The sequence below is a fragment of the Cnephaeus nilssonii genome (genome assembly GCF_951640355.1).
Source record: "Cnephaeus nilssonii genome assembly, chromosome: 11".
NCBI lineage: Eukaryota > Metazoa > Chordata > Mammalia > Chiroptera > Vespertilionidae > Cnephaeus > Cnephaeus nilssonii.
The window spans coordinates 22,663,343-22,674,103 of record NC_137082.1 but is presented as its reverse complement, the minus strand read 5'-3'; positions in this window follow the sequence as shown (position 1 = coordinate 22,674,103).

The window sequence follows — 10,761 nt, the reverse complement described above, 5'->3', positions numbered from 1 at the left end:
AATGAAAAGGAAATCCGGGTGTGTGTGTGTGTTTTTTTTAAATAGCCAACTTAACTATTTTGAGCAAAAGTACAGAACTCTTTTAAGCACCTGCATCAGAGAGGAAAATTGATCATGCTTAGTTTGCTAACTCCAAATGTGATTTATGATTATCAAATGATAAGGCTAATGTTTATTACTTACCACTAAATTCTACAAGGGAAATAGAGGCAGCTTCTGCAGTAGTCATTTTATAGCCAATAAATATATTAATATTTAGAAAAAAATTAGGTAACTTTTTCTGCAGTAATGACAAGTAGTCATACATTACAATAAGAAAGAACTACTGGTAACATACTCTGAACTGGCACCTTTGTGTAGGTCACCAGTTTGAACCCACAGTGAACTGTGTGTTCTTCAATGACCTTTGCCCCATGAGACCCTAAGTTTCTGGAAGATAAGGTGAGAACCATTTACTATGTTTTTATATACCTTATATACTTCAAACCTCCCAGTGCATTGTTATGCACAAAGCCAATCCTACTGAATAAATCTAACATAGAATTATTATTATGGAAATTTCCTACAGTACAATAAGAAATGTAGATCTGATTTTTAATAGTTGAGCATTTATTAAGACCTCTCTTTTACACCCATACTCATTGTCTTAACTCAAGATTTTAATTTAAGACTGATCCTGACCATGAACCTTCTCTATTCATGTTGTTACTGGGGATTCTAAAGGATGTAAGGCATCACTGCTTTCTGCCAGAAAACACAGCCTCCTGAGGATGCATTTAGGAACCCACCCAGCTTCTTCCTTTGCAAAGGGAGAAAAGGCAACTAGGAGAACATTGCTTAGTTATATACTTCTCATCAAAGATAGGGACTTAGAAATGTTTACTCTGCCTTTAACTTCAGGCCAACTTAACACAATGCAGGAAGAGTGTTTTCTTCTAATATTTCAGATTGTCTTAGGGGTTCTACCTCTCACTTCAGGCAATGCATATTGAACCCCTTTATGGTGTCAGGCAGGGTGCCCACCCCTGCGGTGCATTTGAGGATGTGCATGTCAGAGCCCCATCCTCACTGAGTTAGCCATTCAGTAGGAAGAGGCCCTGAATGCATGTTACTCCTTTATAAGGCCATTTGACAGAGGGTTTTTTCAGCAAAAGAAGACAAATGCATAAGTGTATATGTTATATAATTTTATTAATATGATGTTTTAGGACAGGAAAAGCTAATATATGCTAAAAATAAAAGTAGCAGTGTCCTATGGAGTGCAGGAGTGACTGGTTATGGGCATAAAGGCACTTTCTGTTTTCTAGCTTGGTAGGGGTTTGGGTTACTCAAATGTATACATTTGTCAAATTCATCACATCATATACTTTATTTGTGTGCATTTCATTGCATGCACATTTTACCTCAAAATGAAACTATAAGTAAATATTAGCTCTGGTTAATGATATGCTACTGCAGTATTTAGGAAGAAATGACTGAAGTTTATAATTCACTTTGAAATTTATAAAAAATAAGATGGATGGATGAATGGTTACATGTGTGATAAAGCACATACCTAAAGTATTAATAGTAGAAGCTAGGTAATATATAAGGCATTCACTATACAATTCTTCAAGTGCCTTTAGAAAGTTTTAATAATAGATGTTGGTGGGATAAAGGAAACCAACTTTGTATATGAGGGAGGATTTGCTCCTTGAAAAACCCAAGAAGGATTTTGAGTGGTAAAAACAGAAATAAAGGACATTCACCACTGAGGAAATAATGAAATTAGGGGTCTAAGAATGTGAGTGGCGTGTTCAGGAACAAGAACATGCCCTCAGGGTATAAACTTAAAGAGAAAGAGTGGAAGGGAGGGGAGGAGTGTGGTTAGGGTCACACATGGAGGCCCTCAAGGCCAAGTGGGAAATCTTACTTCTCTCGATACAATAAGCAGCCTTTGTGGAGGTTTTCTGAGCAGAAGATTAGTGGGACCTCAATTTCTGTTTAAGAAGGGGACTTAGGTAGTGGGAGAGGAATAGGAGAGAGTCATTTATGGGCAAGTGATGGGAGTCTGACCAGGAAGGAAACAGAGGACCTAAGAAAAAGGTAATTCCTGAAAGTGAGGAAAGCAGGGCATGGAGGATGAACTGGTCACAGGGTTGAATGTGAAGAAGCATTGAAACATGAGCCTGAGTTTTGAGCCTTGTGACAAGAAGGAACTCACTGGTGATTTGCTTCCCAGAAAAGGAAAATTAAATACAGTTAAGTACAGGGCAATAAGCTTGACTCAAGCCATTTACAAAAGATGCACCAAAGGACAGTTACCATATGAAAAAAAAAAAAAAAACCCAACTCATTAGTAACCTGAGATGTACTAGATCAAATAATAAAACATTATCACCCATTATCCTGGCAAAAAATTGTAACAGGAGTGACAATATTCAGTGCTGAGCAAGGTGAGAAGCAAAGGGCAATCTAATATACTGCTTGTGGGGGTTTAAGTTGGTAATGACTTTCATGAGAAAATTTGGTAGTCTCTAACAAAACATAAAAGAGTAATATTTTTTGATACAGAAATTCCATTCAGAACAAATGTATTTTAACCAATTATTTGCAGCATGTATATCCAAAGATGAATGTAGAATAAGGTTCACTTGCAGTATGGTAATAAGGGAAAACTTGTAATATCTTAATGATTTATAAGTAGAAGGGATATATCTAGCTTACTCCATGTATTAGTTTTCTATTGCATACAGATTACCACAAACTTAGAGACTTAGCACAAATTTATCATCTTATAGCTCTATATATCAGAATTCCAGTATGGCCTCACAGGGACAAAACCAAAATGTCAGTAAGCTATTTTCCTTTCTGGAGGTTCTAGGAAATAATTGGTTTTCTACTCTTTTAGTTTGTTGACAGAATCCAATTCCTTGAGGTTGTAGGACTGAGGTCCTGGTTTTCCTGCTGGCTATGAACTGAGGGCATCCCCAGCTTCTAGGAGCTGCTGCATTCCTTGACTTATAGCCCCTTCCACCATCAGATTGAGTCTTTCTCAGGTCATTTCTCTCTGATGCATTTTGTGACTTCTTTTTCCACTTTTAAAGATTTGTGTTGATTAGATTGGGCCTACCCAGGTAATCCAAGATAATCTCACCATCCCAATGTCCAAGGTCCATGCTTTAATCACATTTGCAAAGTCCTTTTTGGCCATGCACAGTAACATATTCACAGATTCTGGGGAATTGAATGTGGACATTTTGGGGGACTATTATTCCACCTATCATATCATCCTTATTGTGAAAAGCTTGGTAGCTATTGAAAAGAAAGATATAAACCTAAATTACAGATTCTATAATATAAAAAAAAAAAAATCCAAAAGTTCCATTTGACATTGCCTTATACTAATATATTATATTATACTAGAGGCCCAGTGCAAGAAATTGGTGCATGGATAGGGTCCCTAGGCCTGGCCGTCGATCAGGGCCAATCTGTGGGGTGACCGGTGGGGCAATCAGGGGGCCCCCACTGGCACCCACCTTGGCTGACCTGGAGCCTGCAGGCTGGGGAGAGCTCCTGTATTTGAGCATCTGCCTCCTGGTGGTCAGTGCACGTCATAGCGACCAGTTGTTCCACAGGTCATTCCATCATTAAATCGATTTGCATATTAGGCTTTTATTATATAGGATTACATCATGACCTCATTAATTTAACAAAATAAAAATTATTATAAGTTAAAAAAAATTATATACCAAAAAGATGGGACTAACAAATGAAACAAAAATCTGGACAAAGAATGCATCTGAGAAGGGGATTAGGCTTATCAAGGGGCTAATGGGGCTTTTTGTAGTTTATTCTATATGCATGTGCACTTTAAACTTATTTAATTGAGAAAATATACATAAATATCTACAGATATATATAATTTCAAAAATGAAAAAGCATTATATTATTGTTTGTACAATGGAAAGATATTGCACTAAAGACAACTAGATGAAAAAAGCTGCTCCCATGAAAGTTGAAATGGTAAACATAAAGTCCTATTTACCTGGCCCTTGCCACTCCCTAATGTGCTCTTAAGTACAATAACCATGTAATTTAAATGGACCCCTTCTGATAATGAAAAGGAACATTATCAGTAATCACTTCCATACAATAGGTATAGACCGGAACTGTCCTGGTCTTCTACTTCTAAGGAAGTAATTAATTATCTCTCCCACTAGAATGTCAGCTCCAGGGGAGTAGGAACTGGACCTGGGATGTTCACTGCCTGATAATGGTGGCTGGAAACTAGGACTCGCAACTGGTTGACTTGCTCATTTCAACATTGGAATGTTAACTTGACTTGCTGATATTTAGGAGGATTTCCCCCACCCATACTCATAACTATAAAAACATTTTCCATATTTATCTTTTAGTTTTTAAAGATTTTATTTTTACTTATTTAACTTACCTATTAACTCAATCTGGAATGTACTATGTCTACATTTAAATTAGACTTTTTTCCCCCCTAAGGAGATAGCCCCAATACTGTTTATGTTTTTCTTACTGCTTTGAAATATTACCTTTTTCATAGGTTAAACACCTATATAGTCTGTTTCTGGGATCTTCTGTTTCTTCAATCTATTTAACTTCAGCTGCTCAAATACAGTATGAACTTAATGGCCATGGACTTAGAAGGCATTTTTGTATCTGCTAGGGAAAATCTTCTTTATCATTCTATTGTTCTTTAACTTTTTTCTAGGTCATTATTATATATTTATCTGGCTTACATTTGGGTTCTTTATATGAGATTCTATATAAAGAATGCAAAAAAGTGACCTATTCGCATTTTACCAATGAGAAATGTGAGGGCTATAAAGATGAAACTATAAGCAGACAGGCTCAGCAAACAACTAGAACTATAAAGAACTATGTGTTGTGTGATATGGTCTATGCTAGCCACATGTGACTACTTAAGTTTAAATATAAATCAACTAAAGTTAAATAAAATTAAAAATCGAATGCCTCAGTTTCATTAGATACATTTCAAGTACTCATTAGCTATATATGGCCAATATCTACTGTGTTGTACAGCACAAATCTGGAACTCTCCCATCACTGTGGTTTTGATGAGACCTCATACTTCTCACACCTAAAGTCAATGACAACTTTGGGATTCATCTACATGGACTTGTCAGTAAAATTTAATTTAAAAATGATACCAGCAAGGAAGAAAGTGAAAAGAGAAGAAAACAACATAAGGACACACTCTTGGAGAGATGCTTGCATTAAGGAGTGAGAGACAAAAGGATGGCAGTAAAGAGAGGGGGCAATCAAAAAATTGCTTGAAGAAGAGGGGCCATGTCCCAGTGGCTCACAGAACATAACTCTTCAGGAGAAAGAAGAGGTGCACCACTCCAGATGACTCAGATAGTCATATGTGACCAGAACCAATGTGTAGCTTTTGAGTTTGGCAGCTGGGTGATCAATGGTGATGTGTAACAGGTTGTTGTCCTCTTGCAAACCAGAGACAAGGATTTGGGTGTAGAAGGTTTGATATGGAAGTGATCTCAGGAATCTCAGCAAGATTTCTGTTGAGAGAAAGGGAAAAGGAGGAGGCCAATAGTGGGTGATTAACAAGCAGGTAACCATTTTAAGGGTCAGGCATTCCTGCTGGAGACTCCCTGAGAGAGTGGGACCCACTTTAGAACTGTCCCATTAATAGGTGAGGAAGTTCAAGCATTTATCCGTCAATTCCTAGTACTCTTTGGAAAAGGGGTATTCCTATCTACTCCTCACAATTGTTTCCTCTTTATTTGGTACAAGCAAGTTTCTCCAGACACAGAAAGGCATTCTAGACCAGCACAACCCCTATAACCCACCAGTTGACTGAATGTGCATGAGTAAATTCAGAACTCAGTTCTGATGAGATCAGAAAAATCTCCCAGCTGACTTTTGGACTAAAGAGAATTAAAAAAGTACTTAACATTTTAAGATACTATATTTTGGAGTATTTTTTAGGCAGGAAATGCTAACTGATACAACATCTTTAGGCCTCAAATTTATCATCTGAAGAGAAGCGGGGATAAATGAATTATATCCTAAGGCTTTATTGTTTTATTTTGTGTATATTCTCCCTAGCTTCATCATTATATGGCATTTAGCTGAAATGAAATCTTTGATATGTATATGTTGATCTGCAGACATTGGAGAGCTGATGGGCATTAACTATAGCATCTGTGTGCATAAACATCCAGGCACTTGGAAACATACATGCAGCACACAGGTGGGGTTGTGGGAGAAAGCAGAGAGAACACTTAGAGGTACAGGATCCAGAGAACCTGGTTACCTCTAACATCAGGATTGGATATTACTCTGGCCTTGCATTCCTACCATCTTCTCACTGCAGGTCCTCCTAGATTTCATTTAAGAAATGCATTTTGAAGCTTATATTTATTTTATGCCCAAATCTCTCTTTTTCAGGTATGGACAAGACTATTTTAAGTCTTAACAATTGTCTGGGATTTATATGGTCAAATGGATTAAGCCTGTAGAGAAATCATTTGGCCTTCTTACAAACAAAACAAAACATCCCACTGTTTGTTTAATGCAACAAAAGAGTCTCCCTCCAAAAGATCTCAAAGGGCCCAAATAATGCCTAGAATAATAGTATGGGAGTTCTATTGACCCAGCTGAACACATCTGTATATGCTAAGCTGTCTAAAATAAGCCATTTAAAGTCTCTAAAGATTTAAAGTTTAGAATGTTGGTCACTCACTATCTGTGTGAGCTGGAAAAATTACTTAGCCTCTCTGAATATTAAAAAGGGATAAATAGATTAGGAATCACATGGCCAGTATCATAGGGTTATTGTGGTGATTAAATGAAACACAGTGAAACGTTTGAAACATTATCTGTTGCTTGGTTATTATGCCTTTTCTATATACCGCATATTGATTCATTTTCTATACATAATTCAAAATCTAGCTAGATGAGGCCCCATTGTAAAGACTTTATTCACAATGTCAACTCATATTAAAATCCTTGTTTTCCCCTTTGTATTTATTCAACCAAATCATCTGAGTCTGAGATAGACCTAGGGAAAACAGATATTAATAGAACTGTGCCTGCTCTATGAAGAGATATAAAATAAATGACATAGTCCACGATTAATAAGCTCATCATGATGCAGGCTGCCCTCTATCATTTGGGGACATTATGGGGATATAGAACAGAGATGAGTCAGAAGGCTTCTTAAGGAGGACCCGTTGAAGCCAGCATGGAAGTAGAAGCAGGTATTAGCCACCAGGCAGAAAGAGCCAAGGCCTATCTCTGCCTATCTGAACTCTAACTTAAATTTTTCACAAACATATTTGTTGGTGATTCAACTTTATATTGGCCTATGAAATTTTCTTATATGTTCATTTGGCTTGTCTCTCTCCCCAATTAGTTTTATACTCACATGTTGTATTTTTTAAATTTTTCTCTAAAGTGTAACAGTGTCAGGCAAATATTGGTGCTCAATAAATAGTTGACTGGTTAATTTTAAAAGGCCTGTAAATTATTTATACTCACTGCCCTTGATTTTTAAGAATTCACAGTGACTTATCACCTAATTGCCACCTTTTAACTATAATTTTTGAACTAGAGCATACATACGGAAAAGAGCACAAAGCATAAGTGTACAATTCAATGAATTTTCATGAAGTGAACACACATGTAAGCAGCACTTATTTCAGGGCATTGCCATCCTCCAGAATCCCTTTGTGTTCCCTTCTAGCTATTATGACCCCAAAGGTCCCCATTACTCTGACATCTAACAACAGGTTTTTTGAAGTTTATATAAAGTATGTACTCATTTGTGTTTCATTTTCTTTACTTAACATTTTGTTTTTGAGATTCATTCATGTAGGTGCATGTCATTATAGTTTTTTGTTGTTGTTTTTTTTTCATTCTTGTTAGCACGAATTAAATTCCATTAGAATATTCTATTGTGGGAATACCTACTATTTATTCATTTACTCTTGATGGTCATTGGGTAGGCTGATCTAAACATTCTTGTACATATATTTTATAAAGATATGCTTTCATTACTATTGGATATATACCCAGGAGATTTGCTGGGTCATAGGGTATATATGACCTGTTTTTAGTAGAGATATGCTAAAAAGCTATCCAACTAATTGTATTAAGTTATGCTTTCACCAGCAGTATGCTTTGTTTTTAAAATATGGTCATCTTAAAAGTCAAAATATGTCTTAGATCCACCACATTATAGAGCATAGAAGTTGTGCTCTTAGTGCCAAGTGGTTGTAAGGATACCTGTGCACGGACAGTTATGTGGACTTTTCATACTCAACTCCTTATCTCCATCAGCCCCACCAACATCTTGGTAATCTTTTGTACAAAAATGTAGCAGAGTTTCATAATAGTACATGTTTTCCAATATGGAATGGGTTTTTAAAGGAGCTATTGTTTTTTGGTGTGACTCAGAAAGACAAGCTCTTTCTCCTTCATCTCTTTCATTTTTTTCTGTTAAGAAGAAAAATGCTTCTTTCTAGAACATGGAAACATTAAAAAGTAAGCAGTCTAGGAAATCAGAGTCAAATGCATATGTGATATTTTCCCCAACTATGAAGCTTTTATCTTCATTCTGTCTCTTCTCCCATCTTCCAACCAGATGCTTCTATTTAACCTCTGTCACCTGCAGCCAGGGGGAACCTATGCTCCATTCCTCCTCCCTCACCAGCTGTGACTGCACAGACTTCTGCCTCAGAGTGATGTTTACAGCCATCCTCAGAAACTTTCTGTTGCTGGTGGCCCATGTTGTCTGAGTCAACAACACACTTATTTATTAAGTAAGATGCTGATATTCTGTTGAGAAAATAACATATTGTGAATTCTGACTTTGTGGCCCTTGAATTTGATAACCAGGTACTTGAAATTTATATGTTTTTATGGTACCTTGCACACAGTAGGAGCTAAGGAAGAGCTAATTGAATTGAGGTCTTGCCCTTCTCACCTGGGGACCAGGATTACAACCTAATGGCTTGAGAAAGATGCTGCACATTCCCTCTCTAGAATGTTAGCCCTCTGAGGGTAATGCCCCATGACATTCCTGGCATATAGCATAGAGCCTGGCATAAATAAAGACTCCTTAGATGTACATAAAATATCAATAATAATGGAATTAATGTCAAAGAACAGAAAAAAACATAAAATGGTTCAGATGGCACAGCTAAACTGAAACACAGTTGGTGAGTTGCTTAAATGTTTTTCCATCTTCCGAGATGTTAGCTGGCATGCAGCCTTCGATTCTAACAGGAACACAGGGCTTACCTCCATGTATGTGTTTTTAAATAGAAGAGCAGCCAGCAAATAGTACACCTATTATACAATCTGCTTCTTAAAATAATATTGTGTCAGGCATGCTTTTTTGAGCAACATATATGCCAATTAGATAGGCTAGTATAAGTCCTTCAAGGAAAGAATTTTCCCCAATTAGCTTCTATCCACTATCCAATTGAACCAGCTTACTCATACTCCAAAATCACCAACAATCAAATCACAAGGGTCTCTTGAGATATTTAAAGGTGAAAATATAATCACATATGATTTAATCAAGCTCATTTCAAGTTTATTGCTAAGAAATATAAGGACTGGCCATTTTCTCCAGGCTGAGTCTAAAGATATCTTGGTCTTGGCTTGTGGGAAAGAAAAGCAAAACACAGAGGCTGCCTGGGATGTCATGTCCTGAAAAATAATAAACATGTGCCTTAATTTCAGTTCCCTGGTTTCGACACTCTATTTGAGCTCTTCCCTTTTTTTCACCACCCAGATGTTCTGTGAGTGGCATCAGTTGTTTAAACAAGGCCCAGAAGTATTTTTCTCTTTCCAATATTTATTGCTGCACTTCCCCTTTAAGATTATTTCAGATTATAACACCAAAACTGTTACATCTACAGCACTTCAGAATAGACAGTAGTAGTAATAATAATAATACTTCCCTATGAGAAAAACATAGGGACTTCAATCCCAGGTTTCCTTATCAGTTTGCCACAAGTCATCAACCACCTATGGCCTCTTTTCTGATCTTGTCTTCCAAAGTGATTTTTCCACACTTATTTATTAAGAATATTATCCTATCTTAAAAAAAAAAAAAAAAAAGTAATATGCAAATTGACCATCACTCCAAGACACAAGATGGCTGCCCCCATGTGGACACAAGATGGCCACCACAAGATGGCCTGCAGGGGAAGGCAGTTGTGGGCAGTTGGGGGGAACCAGGTCTGCAGGGGAGGGCAGTTGTGGGAGACCAAGCCTGCAGGGGAGGGCAGTTGTGGGTGATCAGGCAAGCAGAGAGGGCAGTTAGGGGTGACCGGGCTGGCAGAGGAGGGCAGTTGTGGGAGACCAGGTCAGCAGGGGAGGGCAGTTGGGGGGACCAAGACTGCAGAGGAGGGCAGTTGGGGGGGACCAGGCCTGCAGGAGAGGGTAGTTGGGGGAGAGGACCAGGCCTGCAGTGGAGGACAGTTAGGAGAGACCAGGCCTGCAGTGGAGGGCAGTTGTGGGTGATCAGGCCAGCAGGGAGGGCAGTTAAGGGTAACTGGGCCAGCAGAGGAGGGCAGTTAGGGGCAATTGGGCTGGCCAGGGAGGAGTTAGGTGTCGATCAGGCTGGCAGGGGAGTGGTTAGGGGGTGATCAGGCTGACAGGCAGAAGCAGTTAGGGGCAATCAGGCAGAGGCAGGCAAGCAGTTGGGAGCCAGAAGTCCTGGATTGTGAAAGGGATGTCCAAATGCCCAAT